We start from the raw sequence: 12,899 nt of genomic DNA on the forward strand, positions 1-12,899 counted from the left end.
ATTTTGCAATAATCTAAAGACATGGGACTGACACTGGCCAAGCCGAGGCTTTTTTCTGAGTTAATTGATCAAAAATTGAAAGTCAATTAGTTAAGGATCTGCCATTAGTCTTGCCCTCTGTAATTTGATTTGAAATGATATTGCATTTATCATTGTAGGATTATTTCTGACAAAAGTGTGTGTAGAAACCGAGGGCCATATTTATACTTTTTGACGCAAAACTGCGCTAACGCAGTTTTGCGCCCAAAAAATTAGCGCCGGCTAACGCCATTCTGAAGCACCATGCGGGCGCCGTATTTATTGAATGGCGTTAGCCGGCGTTAGCTGACCGGCGCTGCCAGGTGTGCGTGAAAAAAAACGACGTACACCAGGCAGCGCCGGCGTAGGGAAAAATGGCGTTTGGGCGTCCCAAAATGGGGCAAGTCAGGCTGAGGCAAAAAAATCATCTTAACCTGATTTGCGCCATTTTTTTGGGGCGCCCAGACGCCATTAACATGACTCCTGTCTTAGCAAAGACAGGAGTCATGCCCCCTTGCCCAATGGCCATGCCCAGGTGTCTTATGTCCCCTGGGCATGGTCATTGGGCATAGTGGCATGTAGGGGGGCACAAATCAGGCTCCCCTATGCCACAAAAAAAATGTAAAAAATTACTTACCACAACTTACCTTTTCTGCCCTGGGATGGGTCCCTCCATCCTTGGGTGTCCTCCTGGGGTGGGCTAGGGTGGCAGGGGGTGTCCCTGGGGGCAGGGGAGGGCACCTCTGGGCTCATTCTGAGCCCACAGGTCCCTTAACGCCTGCCCTGACCCAGGCGTTAAAAAGAGGCGCAAATGCGGGGTTTTTTGCCCCGCCCACTCCCGGGCGTCATTTTTGCCCGGGAGTATAAATACCACGCACATGCCTGGGAGTCATTTTTTAAGACGGGAACGCCTACCTTGCATCTCATTAACGCAAGGAAGGTGTTCACGCCAAAAAATGACGCTAACTCCATGAACTTTGGCGCTAGACGCGTCTAACGCCAAAGTATAAATATGGAGTTCGTTTTGCGTCGAATTTGCGTCGAAAAAAACGATGCAAATTCGGCGCAAACGGAGTATAAATATGCCCCCTAATGTACTGACAATCATAATTGATTGAAGAAACAAGAAGGCAGATATGAAAAAAGATGGTCTATTGTATCAAGAAGTAAAATATTGGGCTTATTTTCCTTTTGTAAAAGAACTCTTAAGCCTAACAGCAACTCAGAACACATTGAACGAAAAGTTGGAGAGAACTAAAGCTGTGCTGATTGTTACAAATTGGGTCTTTAGTTCTCATAGGTATCCAACCAGTCCAAGAAGCGACCACAATCCTAGTCAGGGTAAGGCACAACACAACCTTCATCTTTCACTTTTGGGTAGCTTGGCACAGAGCAGGTAGGCTTAACTTAGAAAGCAATGTGTAAGGTATTTGTACAATAACTCATGAGTCAACACAGTGAAAACATCACAAGTACTCCACACAGTTTAGCAAAATAGATATTATGTATCTAAATAAAATAAGACCAAAATACCAAAAATCCAATATGAACAAGTCAAGATATTACCTTTTAAAGGTTTAGATGAGTCTCAATCCGCAAGAATTAGTGGACATATCCTTTCAGCACACAGTAACTGGGATGTGTCAAAAATAATAATGCAGAGGGCTGCAGAAGAGGAGATGCGTTGTAAAGAGTGAAGGGATGTGTCAGTTTTTTCAGCACAAAGGTGATGTGTTGTTTGTTTCCACACGTCAAGGTGATGCATCAATTTCCGAGCTGGCAGCCTTGCTTTCTCAGTACAAGTCAGGGAGATTTTGATGACCATGAATGATGCACTGAAAATCCACAATGCATTGTTACGAGGCAACAGGTGCTGCATCAATTTGGTAGGTGATGTGAGGAGTTTTGAGCCATGAGACAGGTGCTGCATTGACTCTGCAGGCGTTGCGTTGAATTTTGCAGGTGTTTCATGGGTTTTTCCAGCACTGTTGATATTCTACTTCAGATGAAGTCTTTGATGGTCCTGAGACTTCAGAACAGGGGGCAAGTTCATTCCAAGCGCAGTCCAAGCCCTTAGAGAGCACTTGTGTGGGAAGGCAGAGTCCTTCCAACAGATCCAGGGGCCAGCAGGCAGCAGGGAAACAAGCAGGATTGCAGTCCTTCCAGGAAAGCAGTCCAGATGAATCCTTTGGGCAGTACAGCGGTCCCTCTGACAGAGTTTAGTTGTAGGATCAGAAGTGTCTGATTTTAGGGGGTCACAGACCCAGTATATATACCCAAATGTGCCTTTGAGATGGAGGAACACTTCAAAGAGTGGATTTGAAGTGCACCAGTTCCCATTTCAACCCAGTCCTGTCTGCCAATATAGCTGTGTGGGGTTATCAGTCCTTTGTGTAAGTTCAGGCCGCTAGCCTTTGAAGTCTAAGCGAGAGCCCCCCACCCTTCCTACCGAAAAATACCCATCAGTATGCAGATGAATGCTAACGCAACTGAGTGCCCTGTGTTTATAGCTGGAATGCACAAGGGGAGCTTTCAAACAGCACAGGCGAGATGTGGATTCGTGACAGGCTGTAAGGCACAGAGAGCAGCAAGTGCAGAAAAATGTCTACTTTCAGAAAGTGGCATTTCTAAAATAGTAATGCTAAATCCAGCATCATTAGTAATCAGGGATTATCACTAACATTCCAACCATACCAAGCGTGATATAGCTACTCCTTTCAGATCAAATATGACCCGTTAAAAGCATATAAGGGAATGTATAATGCTGGCCTGTGATAGAAGCAGCCTTCACAGTAGTAAAAAAAATACTCTGGGAGTTTTTCACTATCAGGACATGTAAAGCTTACAAATACATGTCCTGCCTTCTACTTACGTTGCACCCTGCCCTGTGGGCAACCCAGGGCTACATTGGGGGTGGCTTATATGTAATGAAAGGAAAGGGGAGTTTAAGGCTTAGCAAGTAGTTTTAAATGCCTAGTCAAAGTGGAAGTGAAACTGCACACACAGGCCTCTATGTGTGTGTGTGTATGTTTTACCTAGTGGCTCTCAAAACTAGGTAGTTATAGTTAGTACCTAGTTTCTATAGAAAAAGTGTTTTTGACTTGCCCACAGCAATAGCGTATGAAACACTAAACGGAATTTCACCAAATTTGCCAGCAAAGTAGCTCTTGGTCCAGAAAGTGAGCTTTTTGTTATTTGGTGTTAATCTGTTATTTTTTGGGGGAGAAATTAAAGAAAATCCAAATTTGAAAATATAGGAATATGAGGGCTCCACAAACCCTCCTGATCTCATGCTGAGAATTGATTGGCTGACAAAGCTCGAAGAGCAGCTCCCTCTCTGTGACAGCAATGCTGGCTCCCACAGGAGGTGGGGAGCTGGCTCGGACCTTGGGGGCCTTCAGGCTCCCCCAAGGTCCCCAGCATTGTCACTAGGTGCCCTGGGAGGCACCCAGGTCACATGGCCGGGCCCGGGGGAATGATGTCCCGGGGCCGAGATTGGCAGCTTCCCTCCCCCAAAGAATATTTAGGCCAAGCCTTGGGGGATCGGGTCCCGAGGGCCGAGAGCAGCCTGGGGAGGGGGGCTCTGTGACACCATCCCCAAAAACAATTAAATGTTAAGGCTGGGCTCTAGGGGATGGGGTCCCTATGGCTGAGATCGGCCTGCGGGGAGGCATGCGGCCCCATCCTCAAAATAAAATAATATATCTTGGCTGGGACACAGGGAATGGGGTCCCTGGGGCTGAGATCCGCCTGGGGAGAATGGGTTGTGCCAGGCTGTAGACAAACCCTGCTGTGCACGGCCTTTGGCCATGCGCAAGGTTGGGTGGTGGTAGGGGTTGGCTGCAGGCCATGGCCTACCTCCACCACGCACAGCCGTTGGTAATGGTTGGATTAACGAATAGTAATAACAAATATTGAGTTTAAATACTTTGCATGTGAAACAGATTATTCCCCCAAGAAACTTTTAAGTAATGTGGGGGTCCCAAAACACATTTTCCCAAATCATTTTTCCATATGGATTTTGAACAGCGATAGCACAATAACTACTGTACAGAATTACACCACATTTGGCAGAAAGGTAGGTCATGTTCCGGAAAGCACTTGCATTTGTTTTGGTGTAATTCTGTTCAGTAGTTTTAGAGAAATTCAAGAAAATCCTAATTTTTATATATAGGGACGCAAAGGATTCACAACCCCTCCCGATCAGAGATCTGATTAGCTGATAACACTTCTACAACAGGAGTTGTTGAAGTATTATCAGCCATCTTGGGACCCTGCTCAAGCCGAGTCCCAAAATAAAGTAAAAAATAAAGAAAAGGGGTCAGGGTTTGAACACCCTGACCCCTTAGCTCTGGTGGTGGGGCTAAAAAGCATATTTTTTTACTGTACAAATAGAATTGCAGTGGATTCGTGGCTCCACTGTAAAATCAAGTACTATAAAGTCCCTAGGTGGGCCAAGTCCTGGGGGCAATTGTTTTCAAATGTGGAAGGGGCCTCCTGGGATGATAATTTATATGTGGGGGGCTACGTGCCCCCCTCACTGCCGTGGGGACCACCACCTCCCCAGGGCTGTGATTAAATGGGTGGGTGGGAGGGGCGTGCACCCTTCTGCTGCCCTGAGGATCACCACCTTCCCAGGGCAAATATTTAACAAAAGAAAGGAGGTCCCTTTGAGACCCCCAAGCTCCGGGGACCAACACCTCCCTGGGGTCATGTGCTAAGTAAGAGTGGGGCAACGCGACCCCTCTCTTGAACCACACACCCCAGGGCTGGCTCCTGCTATGTCCTGGGGTGCCAACCCACAGGACATAGCTGTTTGCTGTGGCCACAGCAAACACTTCAGTTTTTGACAGCGGGACCTGTAAAGCAGGTCCCACTTTCAAACAGTGAGGGGCATACTTATACTCTGTTTGCGCCGGATTTGCATCATTCATTTTCACACAAATGAGCTGCAAACTTAACTCCATATTTATATTTTGATGCTAGACCCGTCAAGCATCAAAATAATGGTATTAACATCATTTTTCGGATGCGTGAAACCTCCTTGCGTCATTGAGATGCAGGGTGGACGTTCCCGTCCCAAAAATGTCTCAAACACCCAAGCCCCATATATATCCACCTGAGCAAAAAAGACATAGGGGTGGGAGGAGGCAGGCCAAAGAAATGACGTTAACACCGATTTGCATCAAAACTGGGTCAGGACAGGCATTAAAATGAGGCAAACACAACACTACTTAAGGAAAACACAGAGAAGCAACATTACAACCCACAGGAGAAGATGGAGGTGATACTGATACAGCTTGTTAGACAGCGCAAAAGACAGCAACAACTCCAGCAATCACCACCACAACAACTCGGACCACAAAGGCAACACAGAACCAGGACAACCCTCCTTGGCCTCAGGGACCTGGACATAATTAGTACTTATAGACTGACCTGGCAAGCCACACTACACCTGCTGCACCACATTGAGCCGAAAATTTCAGCCAGCCTGCAGACCCAACACAACATACCACCTATAACAAAGCTGCTCTCTGTCCTGCACATGCTGGCAAGTGGCTCATTTCAAACAACGGGTGCACTGGTTGCTGGTGTCTCACAGCCGTCGGTCTCTGCATTCCTGCCAAAGGTCTTAGACGCCATCTTCTCCCTGACACCCCCCCCACATCAGATTCCCCAACAGGGGTTCTATCAAATCCATGGCTTCCCGCATGTGCTAGGTGAAATTGACTGCACCCATGTCCGGCTAGTACCACCTGCAGCAACAGAGCACTTATACCGGAATCGCAAGCACATGCATTCCATTAATGTGCGGGGCCACTGCAGATTATTCATAAACATTTTGGCCAAGTATCCTGGGAGTGTCCATGACGCCTACATATTCTGGCACAGTACGATCAATGAACAGTTCCTGGATGGACAATTTGGAAATGGCCTACTTGTGGGTAAGTCTACAAATCTAGTAATGTACACACAACACCCCAACCCTGTTGGACACACAATACATACACCACTACAGTAACATGTGGCCAGGGCTACACACATGTGCAGCACAATCGGTGCACAACACCAATACATACACCCACATGTACGTAACACACTCCCAACTTGACAGTCACACCACAGGAGGGACAGGTGCAGACAGCAGAACTATACCAACCACTACAAGTGGCCTCAGGTTGCCCACAATGTACACATCATGCACACTACACCAAACAAACAATAGCATAGACACATCAAGGGGATACATTATGCCTATGTCATGTAACTTCCAAATAGGCACAGATGGCTCAAGTCATGTTGTGCTAATCACTGCCAGACCAAATATCAAACACACAGAACTTGAGCCAATACCTACTGCATCTCATCAACACATACCTAACTTACCTGTAGTGTGCAGAGACATATGCCTGACACAGTGGCTCACACTCATATGAATACAAAATCAATCACCAACACATAGCATGTGCCAGATGTGTTAGAAGTGGAAGTCATTGTTGTGCAACCTCACATGCAGCACTCCCTGACTCACAACACCATCATGTCTGTACCAGATACAAAAAATGCCCTAAAATGGGGCAGAGACACAGTCAGACAGTGCAGATCATGGATGTCATAGTGGGACCTAGTAGGAGACAACAGGGCATCACTGACCTCACATGCACTGTGCCAAGGGACACATTTGCTAAGTAGCTGAGCTACATCCTATAGCCTGCACTGTGCAGGTGTCAACAGTAGAAATGCACATTATTGTTTTAGAAGACAGGAAAGACACTGCTAGTTATGTTGATCATCCAGTGACAATGGGATACACAGCCTTGGACACCTCATGGTTGACACAGTCATTAGCTGCCACTCTGGAACTCCAAGGGAACAATGTCATAGTCCACTGTTCCATAGTCATGGCCTGCACTGTATGTACATATTGACAGATCACCATCTCTATATTACTTTAAGCCACATTCTAAATCAGCCACCCTCCCATGCTGCATGTAGCGTGGAAGGGGTGTGCAATGTTTCTCGCTGCTGGTCTGTCTACGAGATACATAGCATGAAGGTGCAGACTCACATGTTGCTGTCCCCTAAGACCTGAGGAAGTGAAAACAAATAAATACCACCCCAGGTGTGCAGTATGCAGTTTGGAAATAGGAAGAAGACAGTGCTATGAACTCAGATGAATGTGGCACAAATGCATGCTGCACACGGCTGCACACACAGAAAGAGCCAAGTGGCCATCAAAAAAGCAGATATCCAGGGTGGTGTACCATACAGTACAGATACATCCACCTGCACATGGCAGATAGCCAACTACCCTGGTGTAGGGTAAGTAGCGTTGGTGTACGGCTACACATGCGCAACTGGCGCAGGGGAAAACAAAGGGTTGCCAAGTAACGTGTCACTTTGCATTGTTGAAATGAATGGTGCAGGACACAGCAGCCAATTTAGGAGACATGTTGTGCATTCACACTAACCAATTTCATAGGGCTTAAGTGGCAGACCTCATCTGCAATGACACATGTCAAAAAGGATGGGATGTCCAGGCACTGTAGCGCTACCATGTTGCCACCACATCTGACCCCATTGTCTTGTCAGGATGTGTCATGTCCCCTCTACTGATAGCACACTGATACAAAAGTGCACTATAAAACGCATTGTACATACATAATGACTATCAGTGTGGAATCAAAATCAAGTGTTCTAGGTCCTTGACCCAAACACAAGATTGTCATGTCCAACAACCTAGTGCTGAGGAAAGATCACAGAAGGTTAGGAACTCACACCAAAACACAAATACATATAAGTCACAACCAGATCCTAATGTCAACTGCCATGCTACATGACTTACTCCTTGGAAGCCCTCACAATGATTTACTTCTGTAATCTTTTGCAGCGGATATGGGTTATGGCATACAGCCAGGGGTAATGACCCCAATTCACAACCCAAGTACAGCTGCAGAGCGTGCCTATAATGAGGGACATCGGAAGACACGGACCTCTTGGAGAGGACATTTGGCATCCTGAAGTCCAGATTCAGGTGCCTGGACATCACAGGAGGCAGCCTTCTATATGCCCCAGAAATGGGCTGCAAGATCATATTGACTTGTACCATTCTGCACAACGTATGTGTACGTATGAACATACCATTATATGAGCAGGTTTATGACCTGCCTGAGGAGGAGGAGGACGATGGTGGAGAAGTGAATGAGGGGGATAGACCACAACATTGCTGCTGGTATATGCAGCAGACTGCAAATTGTACAGAACTTCTTCACATAATCATCACATAATTCACCTTGTAAATTTTGTCAATAAACATCTCACTCATCCACACAATCTGGCTTTGGTGTCCTCAATCTCTCCAACATATACCTTAGGATTATGAGTCTAACCTTAAGGAGCATGTCACAAATACAAATCTGAAGAGTACTGTAGCAACATCACATGTGAAGCATAAGAGTGAAGTGCTACCATCACACACATCACAATTAGCCCCATCACTTGAATGTGACAACTGAAGGACACGGTTTATGGACCACAACATATAATTTACATCAATGTTGCCAACTTGTATAAAATAGCACATCACACACACCAACATGTCTAAAAATGACCTAAATAAGGGGTCTACACATGAGGCAGTGGATGTCAAAATATGGTGAGACTGTAATGTTTGAACAGACCACTATCACAACTCAGTGTGAGATTTGCAATGGCTACATGCAGCATGTGTGACAAGGTGGGGACACCATTGGTGTCAAGCCCAGGTATGACAAGCAATGGGAGAAATGGAGTATCCACAGTACATCTATGGAAATCACTCCTGCCACTGCAATGGGGCACAGTCCTGTCACAGGGTACCCATGTCCTCACACTTTTCAAGGACATGTCTATGGAATGCACATCAGAATGGGTGAGAACATGTGCAGCTCTGGCTGCAGGTCCACCACAAAGTAATTGTAATTACAAAGCAAAATTTTATGATTTGCAACTGTCTGTTGTGTTCAATACATGATAGGGTTGGAATGTAAGCAGACTGTGTCAATCACAGTATGTAGCAAAGATGTGCACATGTCTGACATAGTCCACACACAAGTCATCCATAGACTCAAGATTAACATATGGAGACATTTGCTGCATAACATTTGTCAATTTGCAAGCATCAGCCATCATCAACAGTTCCTGAGCTGTGAATGTTGCATTAAATTTGATGCTCTGTAAGACAACTACACATAGCACATAAGTGAAGAGAAATCACAATCACATACCATGACGCATGCATAGTACTGACTGCCATACATATTTATACATTTGCATGCTGTTGCTTCTGTAACACACACATTGGTGTAACCCAACAATCACTCACAAATCACATTGTACAATGGACTACCACAGATGGCCATACACAAAATGCCATACTGCAGCCCAGCATATACAATTATTATGAAGATACAGGGTGCATACATCAAGAAATCTCAAAATCAAGCAATCACGATTAGAGAAAAATAAAATGACACAAATGCGTCAGAAATTTCTGCATACGCAAACTACATGACCCAGGGGCCCTTAGAATATTTTCACCTTTGCTCTCCTCACAATGCTGATTTACTGAGAAATCTACGCATATGGGTAATGCGTCTACGTAAATTGATGCATGTAAGTAATGCGTCAGAAATACTCACGCAAATATCAGATGTGTCAAAAAAATACATGCATAACATAAATCGTGTCGCAAGGACACAGGAAGTGATGTAAAAGTGGGTATCCTGTTTACAGGCATGGTTCAGTGGGTGTACTTTCACTTTCTCTTTACAGTCTGTACCTCTTTTGACTGTGTGGTTGTGTTTTGGAGTTGGTGATGACTTCTTGCGATTTAGTCTAGCTTGTGCTGTCCCTCCTGTTGTGTTTACCATTGTATTTTATTGTAATTCGTCCCAGTGTCTGTGAATTTGTTATGCTTAGTGTATTTTACCTTCTACTTGTGCTGTCGGGTGTCTGTCTGGGTTAGTACTATAGGTGGGTTAGTTGGGTTATTGAATGTTTGGGTGTTAAGTTTCCTTTCATTATTTCTGTTTAACATTGCACTGTATATCATTTTTAATACCTGTACCCCAGTGCAATGTCTGGGAGGGGAGGCTGATGAGAATGGGGGAGGAGGAGCTCAGAGGCTTTATTTGACTGGTAGCAAACTACCTCCCATTCATGCTAGAGATGGGTGGCCGTGTGATTCAGGGATACCATAACGAGGCAAGGTGGCTGTGTTGGGGAAATGTGCTCACCACCTGAAGAGAGTGTACCACACCAGTCGCAATGACCATCAGCTGAAGCATCGCTGGGCTGACTATGTGGGCAGGGAGCAGGATCTTCGGGACCTTCTTGGTGTGGTGATTGATGGGCCTGTTGGTGAGTATCCCATTGGCTAACTAATTACTGTTCACTGTACTTGAATGATAGTAGCAGATGTGTTGGTGTGCTGCATGCAATGTTTGTGGACAGGTTGCATGCAACCAGGATGAAGTGTCACTGTGCCAGTATAGACATGGGCTTCACATATCCTAACATTTAACCAATGCATCCAACCGGATAGTCATGCGCATCCATCACTAAGTCACACAATTCATGGGCCATGGCAACATCTGTGCCCCAGTATTGTGTCATGTATGATAAGGTTAAACACTGCCTGCATACCATTTGTGAGTAGATTGTGATAACTAAGTACGACAACGGGGCATGGCCAGGCAAAATGGCCGGGGGGACGTGCTCTTGGTGAGCTTTCTACTCCGCGGTGAAATTCTCCATTATTCCTGGGGTGCCTTTGCGTTTTGTACCCCTCCTGGTGGCATCTGGTGGTCCCTTGAAACGGTGGGCTGTTTCCGCCCACTGAGATTGGCAGAGTCGGGCAGCGGCGGTAATTACAGACGCGCGCAGGAAGACGCTGGCTGAAGACATAAGGCCGCTGTTGCGGCCTCGCACGATGATCCGACCCAGCAGGGGGGTGTCCCCCCCGGTACTCCAGTTTTGAAGCGGACCGTGGCAGGTGACTTCTGTGGCATGTGACTTCTGCTTTCTGTTGGTCGAGGGGCTGAGTGGTGACCCGGGTCTGCTTGGGCGGGCCGGTGCAAGGCCTGGAGGCCTAGAGGTGGCGAGGCCTATGCGCCCGGTGAGGCGTGCCTGATGCCATGGGCGCACCTGGAAGACGGCTGGGCTGAAGCAGAGGAAACGGCGGCTGCAGTTTTGGAGCAGTGTCTGTTTGGAGGCTCCTGTTTGTTGCCTGTGTTCTCTGGTGGGGTGACTGGACATAAGGGACTGGAGTGGAGCACTACTTGAAGGGGGAGATCTCTTCCCTTATCTGGTGAGGAATATCAAACATTTTAGGTCTCCTGCCTGGGTCTGATGGTCCGGAGGGTGATTGGATTGCGGAGGCACCTTTTTGGACCTTAACTTAACTGCGCTGGACTGCCTTCATTGGTGCTGGGGTGTTTGGGTGCTATGAAGCCATGGAGGTGAACATTGGACCTTGGATACTGTGAGCTGCAGACATCTTTTTGTCATATTGGGCTTCAACACAGGGGACTCAGACTGTGCGGTGACTGCTCTGTTATGGGCCGACATCGGAGGACCGTTGTGTCGCAGGGCAATACCATGGAACAATATACTACTGTTGTGCTAGGTCTCCTGCCTGGGTCTGATGGTCCGGAGGGTGATTGGATTGCGGAGGCACCTTTTTGGACCTTAACTTAACTGCGCTGGACTGCCTTCATTGGTGCTGGGGTGTTTGGGTGCTATGAAGCCATGGAGGTGAACATTGGACCTTGGATACTGTGAGCTGCAGACATCTTTTTGTCATATTGGGCTTCAACACAGGGGACTCAGTCTGTGCGATGACTGCTCTGTTATGGGCCGACATCGGAGGACCGTTGTGTCGCAGGGCAATACCATGGAACAATATACTACTGTTGTGCGCTGGGAGGGTCTGATGAAGGCCAGAGTGGGTTGTTGCCTGCAGAGGAACTGTCGTGAGCTGAAATTCTTGCAGCCATTCAGGGTTCAAGAGTAGCACTAGAGGGTAAGATTGAAACAGTGGCGGTGGAGGCGAACCTACTCAGGGCGGACCTCCGAAAGGTCACTGACAAGTCAAGGTGGCGGAGGGCTCGATTGTGGAGCTACAGACGGAGGTGGGAACTCTACGTAAACAGATGGCGCAGGCTAGCTCCACAGTCGGCAGATTAGAGGCACGACTGGAAGATGCTGAAGGCCGCTCCTGGCGGAATAATATCAGACTGCTGGGATTCCCGGTATGTGGGGAGGGGGCAGTGGCCAAGACTTTCGTAGAAAATTGGATCAAGGATGTGGGCCTCTTCAGAATGTTTGTAGTTGAGAGGGCCCATAGGGCACTCATGGCATCTCCTCGGCCTGTGTGCCCCGAGGGCTATCATCGCCCGTCTCCTAAATTACAGGGACAGGAACTGTGTTCTGAGGGCGACCCGTGACTCAGACAAAGCGGTGTTTGAGAATGGGAAGATTTCCATCTATCCTGATAACACCAACAAGGATCAGATCTCACGGAAGAGTTTCCGTGAGGTGAAGGCGAAGCTTCGGGCCATGAACGGGCCGAAGTTATGCAACAAAGTCTTGGTAAGGTCTTGATGAGCCCAATATTGAAGGGAGTTGTTACTTCCAAAAGGTAAAGCGCCCCTTAGCACAACAAGAAAAGCGTTTTCAGTTTTCAGAGTAAAGCAGCCTTGGCGCGATGATCAAATAGCTTCGGAGCACAGAACTAAAGTGCCCCTTCAGTCCACATAAATAAAGCACCCTTGGCATGACAATCAAAGCGCTTCAGTCCGCATGAGTAAAGCGCCCTTGGGACAACAATCAAAGGTGGG

The sequence above is a fragment of the Pleurodeles waltl genome, chromosome 1_2, assembly GCF_031143425.1.
Source record: "Pleurodeles waltl isolate 20211129_DDA chromosome 1_2, aPleWal1.hap1.20221129, whole genome shotgun sequence".
NCBI lineage: Eukaryota > Metazoa > Chordata > Amphibia > Caudata > Salamandridae > Pleurodeles > Pleurodeles waltl.